Consider the following 20,440-nt stretch of genomic DNA (forward strand, 5'->3'; position numbering starts at 1 on the left):
CATATAGCTCATGGCAGGATCTGGTCATTTTGTAGCTTATATCTCACTTTGGCAACTGTCATACATGATGCCTAGCTCAGATAGGCACATCTATCAATTCAAAGCTCACGGAGCTGAGAAGATCAAAAAGATAATTTTTTTTCCCAGTTTTTTGTTCTTGTACTATTTGATTGTTCTTAAGTAAATAAATAATGTAAATTTCTACATTTTGGGCTTTTATTTATGTTGCCTACACTGTAAAAAAAAAAAGTGTAATTTTACAGGTAATGGTCTGTATTTTGTTTTACAGAATTTTACCGTTTTGTCATTACAGTGAATGCCTGTTATTTTACAGATATTTGCTGTAATTTAAAGGTCCACTATTAAATTTACAGGTAATTGCTTGTATTTTGGTTTTACATCAATTTTACGTTTTTAAAAGGAACTTGTCTGTATTTTTACAAAGTAATATTTTACAGATTTTTTTTCTGTGAAATTAGAAAAAGAAAAGAAGGTATAACTGCAGAAATCTGCATCTATTCAATATGTTGTCCTTACAGATTATTAAGCATGTGGGGGTTAAAGTGAGTTTTTTTAAGGTTAAATAATATGTACATACAGTAGCCTACATAGGCTAGGCCTGTATTGAATTCTTTGTTATTGCATAATGCATAGGCTATAGTCTTTTAATCTTGTCTTGAAAATAGATGCTCATTTTAATCATTATTTCATTGTCTTATTCTCCCATAATTTAATTTTATTAATATTTTTCCAAATCTCCGTTGCTGCACATACATTTGTGTGTTGTGTGTGTGTGCGCACAGCCTTTATATGATACCTATGTGTGCGCGCGCGCAATGACGCATATTCAAATTCGCCATTACGTTTCCGCTGTTTAGTCCCGCCCACAACGGTTAGCTGTCTGATCATCAGTCGACTTTAGTTTGGATCTGTATCAAGGGCAAGGGCAAGCGGGAGATTTGAATTCAGTCTACTCTTGTGAAGTGGATTGTGATATTAACAGTGGTTCAAAGCAATCGTATTCGTTGAGAGCAGCCGTGAGCAGGAGCCCTGTTGTCAGTCAGTCCGTTTGGATCACTGATCTATATGCTAGAGTTTGGATTCTTCGGAAATAATGCCGTTTTCAGTGGGCCTGGTTCGTCACAGCGGACATCATGCCCAACCTATCACCGGCTGAGGTAAGAGTCTACATGTGAACGATATTTTATATTACATTTGTGTTAAGTTTACGTTACAGTTTTCAAGCTAACGTTAGCATTTTAAATGTTCAGTTAATGGCGAGAGCTGGAGGCAAAACACTGAAAATGTAGCATGCGTCTTTACATTTTCCATCTGTTTTAAGAAAGATCAGTTGAACCCACACCTCAAAAGACCTAAAACAAGCTTTTGTAGACTTGTTATACATATCAAAGTCCGTTTAATTGTGTATAAGATCTTTGTTAATACGCGATAGTATCTGTCAGTAAATCAATCTCTTAGCCTAAATGGCGGGACATTTTGAAACATTTAGTGGACAATTTACATTTTGAAACATTTAGGGACATTTAGTGTCTGAAAGCTGAAAACTCTTCTCTTAAAAAATAGTAACCACGTTTTTGGCGGATTTTTATTACCATTTTTAATAACCACAGTTATACTACAAATAGGCCTAACGTTACCAAGGTTTTTTTTTTTTTTTTGTTAAACCATAGTTAATTTCCGTAAGGGTTAACGTGGCTGTCAAGACCGTTAAGAAAACTAATTCAGTAAATACGGTACTTGTTGATGATACAGGAAAGCACATGAGACTAGAATATGAACACCACATGATAAATTGCATATTCTGGCTGCATCTGCTTGCCAACATGTAGCTATATAATGCATATATGTGCATATATTAGGCTTAAAGTAAGTTGAGGTTTTGCATTGTCTCAGTTGAACATATTCTGACATGTGTAAATGTAATACTGAGTTGTAAATAAATATATATATATATATATATATATATATATATATATATATATATATATATATATATATATATATTGTGATTTCAGGTATTGGTTTCATCGACTAGTCGACTAGTCGGGTACCTATGCGTCCAAAACAGTCAAGGTCATACTATGTGTGGAAATACTTCACAGAAAATGTAGACACATCCACCGTTACCTGTAAGTTATGTAAAGCAGTGCTAAAATACAATAGCAATACGTCTGCAATGGATAATCATCTTAGGATGAAACACCCACTGCCAACAGCAACCATTCGTGGCAATGACGCTGGTTTTCATCGACTGAAGCGAGACCAGCTCGGGGCGCGGGCGCGAGCACGGCAGGTTACGCAATACTCGTTCCCTCTTCTAGAGAGAACCGAGGTTACGTTAGGTAAAATATTGGCCTATACATGCTTAAATTATATTTGCTTAAAGATGCATTGAAAAATGTAGTTAAAACTATATGCAAAACTCAGAGTTGTGATGTTGACAATGTTATTGTCTGAGGCTAGCCATGTGGCAATGAATATCTGCAACGTTCGCTGATGCGCGTGGTGTGGCGCGGTTCATAACAAGAATGTTTTAATTACAAGAATGTTTTAAATGAATGCTGCTGTTTTTGTATTAACACATGCTGATGAAAATAATAACTGATGAATTTATTTATTGTTATTTCTGAATTTCAAAAATACATTTCCAATGATTCACCAGAACTCCTTCCTCTGTGTCTTCCTTAACAATGCTCAATGCGTTAATGCGTCAATTTAATGAATACATAATTTAACAACTAGTCGACTAGTCGTCGACTGTTATGCAAAACTAGTCGACTAGCAAAAATCAGTAGTTGTGAAACCCCTAATTTCAGGTCAAGTGGAAAGCAGAATGATCATGGCAAACAAGGTATGGGAAGAAGTCATTTAAAATATTGTAATGGCCGAGTCTTCTGATTCCATATGATTGCACTAAAAGTGGCAGAAAATTTTATTTGTTTTATACTATATTTTCCCATGTGAATATTCATTTGATCCTTGTGAGGCCACTGCACAAGGTTTGGTTTTGCTACAGTAAGACCACAATTGTGTTAGATTCCACCCATCTATATATATATATATATATATATATATATATATATATATATATATATATATATATATATATTTTTTTTTTTGTATTGTATTGTAACTAGGCTCTGTCATTTAGAAACATGGGTTTTCCTATCACTTAATGACGTATATCTTTACCTTTCATTCCAGCCAGAGGATCTGATGGTTGCTGCTCGCATCTCGGCCTACCTAATGGAAAATTTTTGCTGGATGAATGACCTTCACCTTCAACTCAACCTTGCCAAGACAGAACTGCTTATGGTTTCACTTTCACCCAAACCATGCGATCCTGCTGATTTGCCTTATACAACATCAGAAAGATCCGGCCCTTCCTATCGGAGCCACACAACTCCTTGTCTAAGCTCTTGTTCTATCCATACTGGACTATTGTAATGCTCTCCTGGCAGGCCTTCCAGCATCGGTCAAACCTCTGCAACTGATCCAGATGCTGCAGCAAGACCTAAACTCACTGCTTCAGATCTATGTGTCTCCAGAAGCTTGTGTTCTGCAAGTGAGCGGCGCCTTGTGGTGCCATCATCCCAAAGAGACACAAAATCACTTTCACTGACCTTTACCTGGACTGGTCCCTGCTGGTGGGATGACCTGCCCAACTCAACACATTTTCAAGAAACCGCTAAAGATCCATCTTTTCATAAACACTTGACCCAATAATACTAAATCTTTGTTTAAAAAACAAAAAAAAACAATAATAATTGCTATGTGTACTGTGCTACACTAACTGGGACTTGTCACTGCACGTGTTGCTTCTATTGTTCTCTTAATTTTTAAGTCACTTTGGATAAAATGTAATTGTAAATGTGTAAAATAAGTTATATTAGAGTATAAAGGTATACGGCAATTGCCTTTTAATGTGGATATTTTTACATGTTCTAAATTAAATACTAAGCTTGTATTTCCTATCATTCACGTATCTTGATGTTATGTGTTTGTTTAATGAGTAATACTGTAAATGCAGGTATTCTGAACTTATACATTTAGTTAATTTAACAGAAATTGACTGTACATTTGCCATTATTAAGTACTTAATTAGAGATTGGTCAAAGTTTTAAAATTGGAAATGCAACAATTAAAACTGTAAATATACTAACTTTGTATTTGAATTTATGTACTTATTGCATTTTTATACATAACTTCACAGTTATTATACACAGAAAAAGTATATTAAAAGATAATTACTGTAGATAGACAGCATTATTATAAAATAACTTTATAAAACCCTACATTTACAGATTAACCTGAAAGTTAAATGTTTGTTTATATATAATATGACATCATTTATCATTTTTTCCACGGTTTAATAAGCCATTATCAACAGTAATGTACTGTAATTTAATTTTGACTGTAAAGTCAATTCTGTATTTTTACGTTTTTTGCCTGTAATTTGTGAAATGGTTATTTGCCGTAATTTAACGGAATCCGTCTAGAAACTTTGCTGCCAGAGATTTACCGTTTGTATACGGGATTTTTTTTTTTTTTACAATTTTAGTAATATATAGGTAAACATATAGGTGCATATATAGGTGAACATATAGGTGCATATATAGGTGAACATATAAGTACATATAGGTGAACATATAGGTGCATATGTAGGTGAACAGATAGGTGCATATATAGGTGAACATGTAAGTACATATAGGTGAACATATAGGTGCATATATAGGTGAACATACAAGTACATATAGGTGAACATATAGGTGCATATATAGGTGAACATATAAGTACATATAGGTGAACATATAGGTGCATATATAGGTGCATATAGGTGAACATATAGGTGTATATATATATATATATATATATATAGGTGAACATATAAATACATATAGGTGAACATATAGGTGCATATATAGGTGAACATATAAGTACATATATAGGTGAACATATAAGTACATATAGGTGAACATATAGGTGCATATATAGGTGAACATATAGGTGCATATATAGGTGAACATATATGTGCATATATGTACATATAATATAGGAAAACGGCCAATTTTATATATGTCACATATATTAAAAACCTATATCAAAACCTATATTAAAACATATGTTTATATAGGTTTTTTCCATGTGGGATTGATCAGCAACGCTGCTATTGGCTGTTCAGCATGGCCAAAGAACGCGCTCAGTTTTTCTCCTCAGCAGAGCAAGAACTGATAGTCGAAGTTTATTCGGAATTTTGATGTTTAATCAAAACGCCAGGGAACACCTCAAAGTCTGCAAAAGCCAGGAGAGAGGGCTGGCAAAAAGTAGCAGACAATTTAAATCTGTTAGAAGTGGCCATGTTAGATGTTTTTATCACTTATTTGCCTATATATTTGTATTTTAATAATTGCATAATTACTTTGTTCATTGTAATGTCAGAGTCACCACACTAGAACATGGGAACAAATAAAAGTGAAGTACAAAAATATTCTACATAATGGTAATTTTTAGTTATATTATAGTCTCTTTTATAAAAGGCACTGTGACATAAATGGTTGTCTGTTTATAAAAGCAACCAAGAAAAAGGCTGACAAAAAAAAAAGAAAATATCTTAGCCTACACTGTAAAATAATTTTTGCTGCATTAAATTAAGGCCATATAGTCATTTCAACTGTTAAATCTTGAGTAATGATGAATTGCTTTGACTTGTGAAAGTGAAAACTGATAAACTTATGTTAATGTAAAAATATTTTGTTATTGATTTATTGATCACATTTTTCCCGAGTGTAGTTCATTGTAATTGATCAAATTTTTCCTGAGTGTAGTTCATTGTAATGACATTGTGTTTTCCTCTTTTGTGCACTTTTACATAATACACCAACACTTATCTGTTCCCAAGAAAGTGGTGGCTGAAATATGTGCAGTAAGTGGACATTTTCTAACTTTCCAAAGGAAAGAAAGTATAAGACTTTGTAATGTCCATTTGTTTCCATTGCACTGGACAGTGAATAAACCCTCTCAGATAACTGTCATATGGAGGAACTAGCCTACCTGCAAGTGCATAAATAACTTTACTTAATTTATACTTGTATGCTTTATGGCTGCAATATAAGTTGCAGGATTCCACATGCAATACAAGTTCTTCCTTTCTGTCTCACGCTTTTGCTGACTTCCTGTTGTCGAATGCGCATGCGTCGCGTCTGAACGCGTTGTTGTCTTTGGAGCTCCATCGATTTGATTTATAATTCTTGATTTTACTCTTTAAACCTACTTACAACAAACATTTTCTACTTTTCCTCACTGAGAAGCACTACTGCTCAAACCTCATAGTTACAACGCGGACTGTTGAGCAGACGCGTCTCAAGCCTATTAGTGATCCAACGCTGGATACTCCTATAGGTTACGTCCGTGGATCACGGCTGAACGCGTCTTCTCAACACACACTTACAAACATTTTTCGCCTATCGTGCGTCTACTCTACACCCGTACCACTAAAAAGACGGATTATATCTAAGACTTCAGTCATAAATTAGTATTAATATTGATAGCATCACTGGTAGCGTCGTTGCTAACTTACTGTCCATCTGTTAAAATGGCGAATATATCAGATGTAAGTAGTCTACCTTTTGGTGCAGGTGAGGACACATTTGAGCTGCACGCGCTGCAGTCTGAGCTGGAAGCTGTTGAGAAACAGATCCACGACCTTTTAGTGAGACAAGCCGAACTGATAGACCGGCGGTTAGCTCTTGAAACATCACGCGCCGATGCACACAAATCAGAGATTAACGTTACTAACCCGCTGACTCCGACCTCGTCTACTCCGTGCGTTACTCAGCATCGGTCCCGAGCGCCGAGGTCGCGATCAGCCATGGTCTCGTTCACTCCGGCTCCAACACGCCACAACGAAGCCTGGATATTTCCGCAGCGGAAGACGCGAGTCAGGTCTAGACTAAGACCCTCTCCGACCCTCCCGGTTTTCGAGTTATCCACACAAAACCGCTTCTCCCCTCTTTGCGAAACAGAACGCGATGCTGTGATCATCGGCGATTCCATCATTCGGCACATCCACGCTACATTAGGTAAAAGTAAGGTGCACAGTCACTGCTTTCCTGGTGCTCGTGTTTCTGAAATCGCTGCTCACGTACCCGAGATTCTGAACGGTGACGTGCGCGGCGGAACTGTGGTCTTGCACGCGGGAGTGAACGACATCAGGCTGCGCCAGACGGAAGTTCTGAAGAAAGACTTCAGGAATCTGATCGATACGGTACGCAGCACATCACCTGATATAACGATCATTGTGTCAGGACCGCTTCCCACGTACCGTCTAGGACATGACAAGTTTAGTAGATTATTCGCGCTAAATGAATGGTTAACGTCATGGTGCAATGAGCAGAAACTGCTCATTGTAAATAATTGGAATCTGTTTTGGGAGCGTCCTAGGCTTTTCCGTGCTGATGGCTTACACCCAAGCAGATTCGGAGCGGATCTTCTGTCGGATAACATCTCCAAAATGTTAAATACCTTTTGACTAGTAACCAAAAGTCCAAATCATAGTCTCTGCTGCACCAAATTAACTGATATAAATACTAGTGTAGAACATTGCATAGAAATTGTGTCTATTCCTCGTTTAGTGCGATCAAATAATAAATCTACTGCAGGATCTAGGAAAAATCAAATTGTTATTAAAACAGAAAATGTTGCTATTAGTAAACAAAAAAAAAATTCTAAAGCTAGGTCTTTTAAACATTAGATCACTCACACCTAAGGCAGTTATTGTAAATGAAATAGTCACAGATAATAGCATCGATGTACTTTGCCTTACTGAAACCTGGCTTAAACCAAATGATTATTTCGGTCTAAATGAGTCTACTCCATCAGGATACTCCTATAAGCATGAGCCCCGTCTGATTGGTCGTGGCGGCGGTATTGCAACAATCTATAGAGATTTTCTTAGTGTTACTCAGAAAACGGGTTATAAGTTTATTTCATTTGAAGTACTTGTATTAAATGTTACGCTCTTAGATGCTAGAAAAACATCCCTATTATCTTTAGCCTTGGCTACCGTATATAGACCGCCAGGGCCTTACGCTGATTTCCTAAAAGAATTTGCAGATTTTCTCTCAGACCTATTGGTCAATGTCGATAAAGCATTAATTGTTGGAGATAATACACGTAGATAATCAAAATGATGCGTTAGGGGCTGCATTTATAGATTTATTAAACTCCTTTGGGGTTAAGCAAAACGTTACCGGACCAACTCATCGTTTTAATCATACACTCGATTTAATTATATCACATGGAACCGATCCAACCGATATAGATATCATTCCACAAAGTGATGATGTAACTGACCATTACATGGTAACTTGCATATTACGTACTCCTGTAATATATCATGCTGTGCCGCGTTATCGATTAGGCAGAACAATCCTTCCATCCACCATAGATAATTTTTCAAATTGCTTATCGGATCTGTCTCAGCTGCTCAGTGAACCCAAACAAACAGATGAACTAGAGGAACTAACCAGCACTATGAGCACCATTCTCTCTGGAAAATTGGATATTGTTGCACCTATTAGACTAAAAAAGGTCAGAGAGAAAATTAAAGCACCATGGTACAACAATACTACGCGTGTTCTAAAGAGAGAAACCCGTAATTTAGAGCGTAAATGGAAACAAACTAATTTAGAGGTCTTTAGAATCGCATGGAAAGACAGTACGTCACGTTATAAAAAGGCCCTAAAAGTAGCCAGGGCTGAGCACCTCCGCAAACTAATAGAAAATAACCAAAACAATCCTAGGTTTTTATTTAACACCGTGGCTAGACTAACAAATAAACAAGCGTCACCTGAACAAAATATTCCGTTACAGTTTAGTAGTAATGATTTCATGAATTTTTTCACTGAGAAAATACAAAACATCAGAACCACAATTGTAAACGTTCAATCCTCAATCGCGCCTTATAACTCAGCCTCGATTATCACCCCGCAAGAACAATTACAGTGCTTTACAACTATAGAACAAATAGAGTTAAATAAACTTATCACTTCCTCTAAAACAACAACATGTTTATTAGATCCCATACCAACTAAACTACTGAAAGAAGTGTTACCTATAGTGGAAGAGCCTCTCCTCAATATTATTAACTCATCTTTATCTTTAGGTCAGGTTCCAAGAACATTTAAACTGGCAGTTATAAAACCACTCATTAAGAAACCACAATTAGACCCAAATAACCTAGCAAATTATAGACCCATTTCAAATCTTCCTTTTATGTCTAAAATACTAGAAAAAGTTGTGTCTGCCCAACTAGGCTCTTTCTTACAAGAAAATGACATCTATGAAAAGCACTGAAACTGCGCTCGTTAAAATCACAAATGATTTACTCTTAGCTTCTGACCAAGGCTGTATCTCAATACTAGTTTTACTTGATCTTAGTGCTGCGTTCCCTTACGAGAACGTTCTCTCGTACTGCGTTGCAAACGCTTATGGGAAAACTCCTTTTCTCGAGAATATTGAAGCCTTTATTTTAAAACGCATTTGCTACAGCACAGGCGAGAGCATCAGACCCACGTGAGTGAGCTGATAGGCTGTGCTGTGGGCAACTGCACGAACCAATGGCGGATAGACAGAAGCGCGCGAGCCAATCAGGGCGCTTGGCGCTCTGTCACTGTCAAGCGCGCGAAACTACACGTGACCATAACATATAAATACAGTTAGAATCCGCCATTTGACAGATTTAATCTCCTTCAGCTCGACTCACCTCGTCGCTGATTTTCTCCGGTCGTAAGAAGCCCTCGTCGTGGAAAAGCCGTCCAGCGGAACAGCTTCGCATCCCGGCATCTCGCCAGCTGAGCGTTTCCCTGTGGCATCCGACGAAAAATTATATCCTTTTCATTGCATATTTATCTAAAAGAGCAAACCGCTGTTTTCACAGCGCGGCATAATGCCTCTCTCCATCTGTGAGAGCTGCGGGGTCTCCCTGCATGCATCCGACGGACACACCCAGTGTGCGGCCTGCCTCGGCCCTGAGCACGCCGAGGCAGCGCTCATGAAAGGCGGCTGCCAATTCTGCGACGGGATGCCTGTCTCCGTTCTCCGTTCAAGGCTGTCTTCGACGGTGACCGATTCCGCCCACCTTCCGTCTTCGGCGCCCCACGAGCCCCGTAGGAAGAAGCGGCGCGATCAGAGGCGTCCTGAGCGCGGTGAGTTTAGCGAGTGCACGCCGGGCCTTTCTCCTCGTGCCTCGCCCACGCCTTCTTCGCCTGTCCTGTTCTCTCGGAGCGAGCAGCGCCCCTCGTCTGAAGCGGCTGGACTCGTCTCTTTCGGCGCATCTCCGGATGACGTCGATGACGCACTTTCTATGGCGGCATCTGAGAGCGAGGATTGGTCGGGCTCCGCGGACCCCGCCCCCCCCTCTCAGCTAGAGTTTTCTGATACTCGAGCGAGCATTGACGCCGAACTTCTCCGTGTCATGTCTCGCGCTGTTGACGAGTTGGGACTCGATTGGCTTTCTCCAGCTGAGCCCGCCAGAAGCCGCCTCGATGAATGGTACCTGCCGGGGCGCCAGCAGGCCCCTCGTCAGCGCGCCGCTCCATTTATGCCTGAGGTTCACGAAGAGCTCACAAAATGCTGGCGCGCGCCCTTTTCAGCGCGAACGCGCTCATCTGCCTCTTCTACGCTCTCCACTGTTGACGGCGCTGAAGAGAAAGGATATGTGTCTCTCCCCCCACTGGAGGAAGCGGTCGCTGCACACTTATGCCCCCCCACTGCAGGTAGTTGGAGGTCTAAGACGGTGCACCCTTCTAAGCCGTGCAGAACTACTTCGGCCATTGCCAGCCGCGCATACGCTGCCGCCGGTCAAGCCGCCTCTGCACTTCACGCCATGGCGACGCTTCAAGCCTTCCAGGCCAAACTTCTCCGTTCCATGGATGAGTCAGGCCCGGACCCAGACACATTTAAAGACCTCAGGAGTGCCACGGATCTGGCACTGAGGGCCACGAAGACCACCGCTCAAGCCCTGGGCCGCAATATGGCCAGCCTAGTGGTAATGGAGCGCCACCTCTGGCTAAACTTAACCGAGATCAGGGACGCGGATAAAACTGCCTTCCTCGACTCGCCCGTCACAGCCTCAGGTCTCTTCGGCCCATCTGTCAGCGGCTTCGCCGATCGCTTCACTGAAGCTCAGAAGGCTTCCAGCGCCATGAGACACTTTCTACCAAAGCGCTCCAGCTCAGTCCAACGGCGCCCCAAGAGCACGCCGCGACCTGAGAAAGTGGTGTCCCAGGTCCTCCAGCCCCGCCCAGCGGCTGAGACCAGTAAGCACATGAAGCCAGCGAAACGGTTCCCGTTCCCTAAGCGCCAGGGCCCGCGGCCGAAGCTGACGCTCGATCACGAGCCCAAGAAGCCGTCCTAACCGGCACAAAGAGGGGTCACTGTCCCGCTGCGGCCGGACCAGCCCCAAAAATCGCTCGACTACTGCTCACGGCTCCCTCTTCAGTTCAGGCGGCTGCAGCAGTTCTAAATGCAGTTCATGGGCCCGTCACATGTCACGCACCCCTGCAAACAAACGCTGTTTTAACAGCGACCCACACAAAGCACAAATCGAGCATAATTTCTCACATGCATACATGTCAGTCCGAGCCCCCCACTCTGGGTGTTCCAGATATGATAATGCCTCTAGCTCTGCGGGCTCTAGCTTGGCAAGCTATCCCCGGAGTTTCAGTATGGGTGATGAACATCATAAAGCATGGTTACTCGCTTCAGTTCGCCCGCAGACCACCGCGTTTTCGCGCGGTTATACAAACCACGGTAAGGGGCACATTGAGTCATGTCCTCCGCACCGAAGTGTTAAGTCTGCTGGCGAAAGGGGCCATCGAGAAGATCCCCCCTTCTCTGAGCGAGTCAGGTTTTTACAGCCGATACTTTCTTGTTCCAAAGAAAGACGGCGGCCTGAGACCCATTTTAGATCTCAGACATCTGAACAAGGCTCTCATGTCACGGCCGTTCAGAATGCTCACGACCAGACATATCCTGGCGCAGATTCGCCCAGGCGACTGGTTTTTCTCAGTAGATCTGAAAGACGCTTACTTTCACATTCAAGTGAACCCCCACCACAGGCCATTCTTGAGATTCGCCTTCGAGGGGCAGACATACCAGTACACAGTTCTTCCATTTGGACTGGCACTAGCGCCTCGTACATTCACGAAGTGCATGGATGCAGCTCTCTCCCCCCTGAGACAGCGGGGAATGCGCATCCTAAACTACCTCGACGACTGGCTCATACTGACCCAGTCAGAGGCGGAGTCACATACTCACAAAGCCTGGCTCCTCAGCCATCTAGAATGTCTAGGGCTCAGGGTCAATGTTGCAAAGAGTGTTCTGTTGCCCAGCCAACGTATCACGTTCCTGGGAACAGTTCTCGACTCCGTACTTATGAGAGCATGGCCCACACCGGCCCGTGCTCTAACGATTCAGCAGCTCACGGCATCGTTCATAGAGGGCTCTCTTGTACCCCTCAGAACGTTTCAGAGGATCCTTGGCCTGATGGCCTCTGCATCATCAGTACTCCAACTAGGCCTACTGCGTATGCGTCCTCTTCAGCTGTGGCTGGCTCCTCTGGTGCCACCCCACGCCTGGCATTCAGGCCACTTGATTATCAAGGTGGACCAGCGCTGTGTTCAAGCCCTGGCCCCTTGGAAAAACGCCAGCTGGTACCAGCAGGGCGTAAGCATGGGGGTAGTTTCAGAGAGGAGGATGATTTCAACAGACGCCTCCAACTCCGGTTGGGGAGCTCTGTACGAGGGCAGGCCTGCCTCCGGCCTCTGGTCGAGCTCGGAGAAACGCCTACACATAAACTGCCTCGAAATGAGAGCAGTTTTTCTAGCCCTAAAAACATTCCTCCCATACCTGGCGGGACACCACGTGTTGGTACGGACGGACAACATGTCGGTGGTCTCTTACATAAATCGCCAGGGCGGCCTCAGGTCCCGCAACCTGTTTGCCATAGCCTCACAGCTCTTGCTATGGGCTCACACCAATCTGCGCTCGCTCAGGGCAGCTCACGTGCCAGGCACGTTGAATACAGGAGCAGACATGCTCTCTCGGGGCAGAGTTCCCCCAGAGGAATGGTCTCTCCACCCTCAGACAGTTCTCCTACTCTGGGAGGTCTTCGGGAAGGCAGAAGTAGATCTTTTCGCCTCAGAAGACAACTGTCAATGCCCAATCTTTTTCTCAAAGAGCAGGGATGCGTTGGCCCACGACTGGCCCAACCTTCCTCTCTATGCGTTCCCCCCGGTCTCGATGCTCCCTCAGGTCATCGAACGGATCAGGAACACGAAAAGCGCAGTGCTATTAGTAGCTCCTCTCTGGCGGACCCAGGTTTGGTTCCCAGAGTTGATGCAGCTGTCTGTAGCAGACCCGTGGCCAATCCCAGTGAGGCGCGACCTCCTGACTCAGGCCAACAGGACAATCTGGCATCCCCGTCCCGACTTATGGGCCCTACATGTATGGCCACTCAACGGGTACCCCAGAACCTCCCAGAGGGCGTCCTGAATACTATAAAGGAAGCTAGAGCTCCGTCTACCAGACGCCTCTATCTCAGTAAATGGTCAGTGTTTTCCAGCTGGTGTTTAGCTCGAGACCTCGACCCATACACTTGTGAAGTACCAAGAGTACTGTCTTTTCTACAGGAGATGTTGGACGCGGGTCGCTCCCCCTCCACTCTCAAAGTGTACGTGGCAGCCATTGCTGCTTTTCACGTATTGGAAGCCGGGGCCTCCTTAGGAAAAAGCGACCTTATAGTTCGCTTCCTCAGGGGCGCCAGGAGGCTTAACCCGCCTCGGCCACCGTCTGTTCCGGCCTGGGACCTCTCCTTGGTCCTGCGGGCTCTTAAGGGACCTCCCTTTGAACCACTTCAGTCAGCTGATCCTAAGTCTCTCTCTCTGAAAACCGCCCTGCTTCTAGCACTGGCGTCAGTAAAGAGAATAGGGGATTTACAGGCGCTGTCTACCAGCGCTTCCTGTCTGGAGTTTGGTCCTAATGACTCCAAGGTCATTCTTAGGCCAAGACATGGATATGTTCCTAAGGTGCTCTCAACTCCGTTCAGAGCCCAGGTTATTTCTCTGTCAGCTCTCCCCTCCTCCGAGGAGGATAGCGATTCTCTCATGCTTTGCCCAGTCAGAGCTTTGAGAATTTATCTGGAGCGTTCGGCCTCTTTCAGACAGTCTGAACAGCTCTTTGTGTGTTTCGGGGGCCGATCCAAGGGCCTCCCGGTCACTAAAACCACACTGTCCAGATGGATAGTTGACGCCATTGCCCTGGCTTACACCTCACTGGGCCTCTCTTGTCCCATAGGTGTTAGAGCTCATTCCACGAGAGGTGTTGCCTCTTCGTGGGCTTGGTCAAGTGGTATTCCCATTGAAGACATTTGTGCGGCGGCCGGCTGGTCCGCTCCGTCCACATTTGTGAGATTCTATAATCTGGATGTCCCTGCTCTGCAGACATGCGTTCTTTCTGTCTAGACTCTGGCTCTGTGGATCCAGACTAGTTTTGAACCATGGTCACTTGGGTATTCCCATCTATAGCATATGTGCGGCGGCCGGATATCCGCTCCGTCCACATTGTTGAATTATAGCTTTAATGCCCTTGCTTTGTAGCTACAGTTCTTCTGTCTAGACACTGGCTCTGTGACCCAGTCTAGTTGATATTGAACACACGGTTTTCACCTTGTGGACTAAGTGACTGGCTTTGGCCAGATCCGATGAATTATAACTTTAATGTCCCTGCTTTGCAGTTACAGTCTTTTCAGTCTAGACTCTGGCTCTGCGGACCCAGACTAGTTTGATATTAAACACACGGCTATCACCTTGTGGGTTAAATGACTGGCTCTGGCCAGTCTTTATTACGGATAATTGATGGGCCCGATGTTCGGTCTCTTTTTATCCTGGCTATTCTGTACTTCCCGGAACTCTGGTGAGTCAGAGCGGCCAAAAGATTAATAGCACGGCGTTTTAAATGGAAACGTTCCCATAAGCGTTTGCAACGCAGTACGAGAGAACGTTCTCGTAAGGGAACGTACTGGTTACTTTCGTAACCTCGGTTCCCTTAGAGATAAGGGAACGAGTACTGCGTTGCCTTGCCGTGCTATTTTTCTTATGGCAGGTTTGTCGCTTCAGTCGATTATACCTGTCAAATGGCGGATTCTATCTGTATTTATATGTTATGGTCACGTGTAGTTTCGCGCGCTTGACAGTGACAGAGCGCCAAGCGCCCTGATTGGCTCGCGCGCTTCTGTCTATCCGCCATTGGTTCGTGCAGTTGCCCACAGCACAGCCTATCAGCTCACTCACGTGGGTCTGATGCTCTCGCCTGTGCTGTAGCAAATGCGTTTTAAAATAAAGGCTTCAATATTCTCGAGAAAAGGAGTTTTCCCATAAGCGTTTGCAACGCAGTACTCGTTCCCTTATCTCTAAGGGAACCGAGGTTACGAAAGTAACCAGTACGTTCGATACTATAGATCACACAATACTCTTAGATCGACTACAAAATTATACTGGTGTTCAAGGACAAGCATTAAGCTGGTTCAGATCATACATTTTGTCTATTTAAATGGAGAAAAATCGATCATAACTCCAGTAAACTATGGAGTGCCGCAAGGATCTGTGTTAGGCCCTCTATTATTCTCAATATATGCTGCCACTTGGAAATATTATAAGGAAACATGGAATTAGTTTCCATTGTTATGCTGATGACACTCAAATATATATTTCATCACGGCCGGATGAAAACGCTAAATTATCCAAATTGACAGAGTGTGTTAAAGATATAAAAGATTGGATGACGCGCAATTTTCTTTTATTAAATCCAGACAAGACAGAGGTACTACTTATCGGTTCAAAAAACCGCCCACAAAACCTCTCACAATACAACTTTAACATAGAAGGATGTCCTGTTACTTTATCCTCTACAGTAAAAGACCTGGGTGTTATACTTGACTGCAACCTGTCTTTTGAAAATCATATTTCATATGTTACAAAAACAGCCTTTTTCCACCTTAGAAACATTGCTAAGCTACGTAATATGCTATCTGTTTCTGATGCAGAAAAGTTAGTTCATGCGTTCATGACCTCGAGACTAGATTACTGTAATGCTTTATTAGCTGGTTGTCCTGCATCCTCAATAAACAAGATACAGTTAGTCCAAAATGCCGCCGCTAGAGTTCTTACTAGATCAAGAAAATATGATCATATAACACCAATTTTATCATCACTACATTGGTTACCTATAAAGTTCCGTATTAATTACAAGGTATTGCTACTGACTTATAAAGCCCTAAATGGCTTAGCTCCAGTTTATTTAACGGATCTTCTATCGCCCTATAATCCATCGCGCTCTTTAAGATCACTAAATTCGAGGCTTTTGGTCATACCTAGGATATCCAGATCAACCAAAGGAGGGAGATCATTTTCACATTTAGCTCCAAAACTCTGGAATAGCCTTCCTGATACTGTTCGTTGCTCAGACTCGCTCTCCCAGTTTAAAACTAAATTAAAGACGCATCTCTTCAGCCAGGCATTTATATAATATTTTTAATCTTACAGTTAAATCCGGTCTCTAGTTCATAAACGCCAGAGGAGAACTGGCCCCCGACTGAGCCTGGGTTCTCCCAAGGTTTTTTTTTTCTCCATTAGGTCACCTGATGGAGTTTTTCGGTTCCTTGCCACTGTTGCCTTTGGCTTGCTCAGTTGGGGATACTTAATTTAATTAATCAATCAACAATACTATTGATCAGCATTACCAAACGTGGACGTTTTACACTAGAAACAAACACTGATGTACTATTTTATTTAATACTGTGAAGCTGCTTTGATACAATCTGTATTGTGAAAAGCGCTATATAAATAAAGTTGACTTGACTTGACTTGATCTACAGAAAGGCCTACAGAAGAGTCTGCACAGACAGAGGAGACATAGGCCTACAGGTGGGCAGTGTATAGACAACTTTTCCTTTTTATTTGTTGCATGAGGCATGTGTCTAATATCTTTTGTTGCAGGCACTTGACCACTGGCTTTTCTTTACAAAGAACAATTGAAATAAAACTCAAGGAACTAAGCATATTTGTCTTTGAAAAGTGTGAAAAGTGTTTTTTTTTTTTTTGTTGGCAATGTTGTGTAATATGGCACATGCAACAATGTCCCAGGCCTTGTCAGGTGTGCAACCCTCAGACTTTTCAGACACTGAAATCTTCCCTTTAGTTAGCCAAAGTTCATTTCATTGTGTGCCCGTGTCCTGGCTAGAGCTGCATTGTAACTGGTTTGGGTCAGGGAATGGGGTCATAAAACACCTGTCTGCAGGCAGGAACATGTCATAATCACCTATGAAAAAATGCAGTTCTGTTAGGATCAGCATAAGTGTATGTAATACAGTGAGCTTGATATTTAATTGTGGAACTTTCCTTACCACTTTCAAATAATGTGCATAAATGTGAATCTCTGAAAATTCTTAAGTCATGCACAGATCCTGGCCATTTTGCTTTCACATTTGTGATATGGAAGATTTTAGTCAACTGCCTTTTTTTATTTGATATAACATTACTAATCTGGAATATTAAAGGAGAACTCGGCAACTCTAGCGAACTCTAGTCACTTCTTCGCTGATTTTTCCTTTTGTTGTCGCATGTTTTCCCCACGAGCTCCCCCTACAGCTGTGGGGGGGGGCGTATATTTCAAAACACGGTCGTAAAAAACTCACTTGCGGTGGCCTCCTCCCCCTCTCTACCGCTGCTCATGTGCGTTTGTTTTGATCGGAGCAAGCCAACTGTATCGTGTGGAGCTATGTCTACCGAGGTGGGTAATCTGGTAATACATCATACATGCGTGTGTGTTTATGTCGAATTGCCGTAAAGCAATTTGTGTTTCGCGCTCGTTCTCGTTCTCGTTCTCGCTTCTCACGAGACTTCCAATTTCTATCTTGCCGGGACGGTAGTCCCCAAGTTGCAAGGTTGGTTTTCCGCCTGGGAACGCTGGGGGGAGCGGGGAAAGTCACCAATATCACCAGAACAGGTTGTTTAACCATCCAAATGAATTCTAGACAGTTTTATTAAGTTAAAAAAGTTACCAAGTTCTCCTTTAAGAATCACAATAGTAACTGGGCTGCACATTTACATTGTGAACCCCCTTTCTGTTCACATAATCCCCTTCATTGAGGCATTGATGGCAGTCTATGGTCTAGCCTATAGTCTATGGTACCAATCACGTTAGTGAAGCCTGAGTGACATATACTGTAATCGGCATGGTCATGATTGCATGATCTTCATAAAAAATTATGATAGCCTAAAAAAAAAAAAAAAACTGCTTTAAAAAAACTACTTTTCAACATTGGGTCTTAAGTGGCTTGGAAATGCCACAAAAAAAAAAAAAAACTAAAACTGTTTTTTAAACCTAAAAGCGCCAGGTAAACTCCGAATGACACGACAGACAGCACTTTCCATCAAGTTCTCCGCATCTCCAATAGTGTAAAGGAAAGAGCCACTCGCAAATAATCTTAGGGCAATGCAAAGCCCGACTCCGACAAGTCGAAAATAAATGTGCGTTTCCAAAATTAATAATGTAAACGACAATCTCACGAGTCACGAGAAAAAATATATATCTCAGAAAGTGCACTATCGCGCTGCGCTGGACTTCCCGTATTAGCTCCGCTTATAAAGCCTGGATCTAATCCTGTTACCATGAAATAAGCCTGCTCCCAAGCAGGTTTAAGCTTGCGCACATGTTGCTATGACAGCAAGTCCACCCTTACGAAAAAGAAGTTTATTCAAGTGTGCTATTAGTATACTTATTTTAAACTAAAAATAAGAAAGTATACTTTCAGTCTACTTTTTTATGTACTTCTCAGAAATATACTTTATGTACTTCTCAGAAATATACTTCAAATTCCACTTAAGTATACTTGACTTATACTGACAGAAAAGTCTAAGTATATTTGGCCTATACTTGTTGATCGAGATATACTTAAAAGTATAATTAAGTATTCTAAGTATTCTTGGCTTGTGTTTACTATTTTGATTGAGTAGCTTATTAAATACTTTTTTAAAAACATAATATTACACACCGTCTTATAAACTAGCCTAACATGTTCAGCTTTATATAGTAACAAACTTTCGGGTGGAAGAGCTTATAGAGCAAATAAAATAAGCATGGAAAATAAGTTTATTCAATTGTTCTATTAGTATACTTTTCAACTAAAAAGAAGAAAGCATACTTTCAGTCTACATTTTATATACTTCTCAAAAATATACTTGATTACACTTACTTTAAGTGTACTTGACTTACTGAGAGAAAAGTCCAAGTATATTTGGCCTATACTTGTACTCAATCTTTTGATCGAGATATACTTAAAAGTTTAATTATTCAAAGTATACTTGGCTTGCAGTTGTGTTAACTCTTTTGAACGAGTAGCCTATTAAATATACTTTTTTTACATTGTTTTTCATATACAGTCTTATGAAACTTTGTTTGAAAATATTGATTAAAATATTTATATAAAACAGATATGTTTCTAATTCTGCGTATCTGGATTTTAGTCCACTGGTGTACATAGGAATTTACTTTAATTCAACTTTTCCCCACCATTGCCTGAATTTTCCAGCTACCCATGTTTTCACTGGTATACGTTAGGGGGCGCTATGACACATCTTCTAGTACAGAATCTCCGGATCAAAATACAGGAGAAGAAGAAGCTGAAACAAGCGATAGAAGATTGCTCACTCAAATGTAAAATAATGTGATAATCAAACATTAAACAGCTTGTAAATCAAAACTGCTTAATGTTTCCAAATGAAATGAAGCGTAAACCATGAAGAGAAAACGACTGTGAAGCTGTGGGGGTGTCGGACTCGATCTGCTCCATCTGTGTTTTGATCATCGTTCTGAATCTGATCAAGGCGTGTAGTCTTTGACAAAAATGTGATTTTCTCAACTTTTTTGTTTAAAATGTTGCCTTTCTTTATGAAACTTACCGACATTCAAGTGTTGATAAAAAGGATGCAAGCTAATAAAATGTTTTTAAAATTAAAGTAGAGTTAAAGGTATTTTTCAAGTATAAAAAATAACATTTGAACATAGTAGTATAGGCCTACTGCAACTGCAAAAATTGTATATAAATAGTAAACTATAAGTATAATGTTAAGTTCATTTAAAGAAAACTTGTAGTATAAAACTACTAAACTAGTAGTTTACTGAGGGTACACTAAAAGCAAAAATAATATATAAATGGTAAACTATAAGTATGATGTTAAGTTCACTTAAAGAAAACTTGTAGTATAAAACTTCTAAACTAGTAGTTTACTGAGAGTACATTAAAAGAAAACTACTAGTTTAGTAGTTTTATACTACAAGTTTTCTTTAAGTGAACTTAACA

The sequence above is a fragment of the Squalius cephalus genome (genome assembly GCF_949319135.1).
Source record: "Squalius cephalus genome assembly, chromosome: 25".
Classification (NCBI taxonomy): domain Eukaryota; kingdom Metazoa; phylum Chordata; class Actinopteri; order Cypriniformes; family Leuciscidae; genus Squalius; species Squalius cephalus.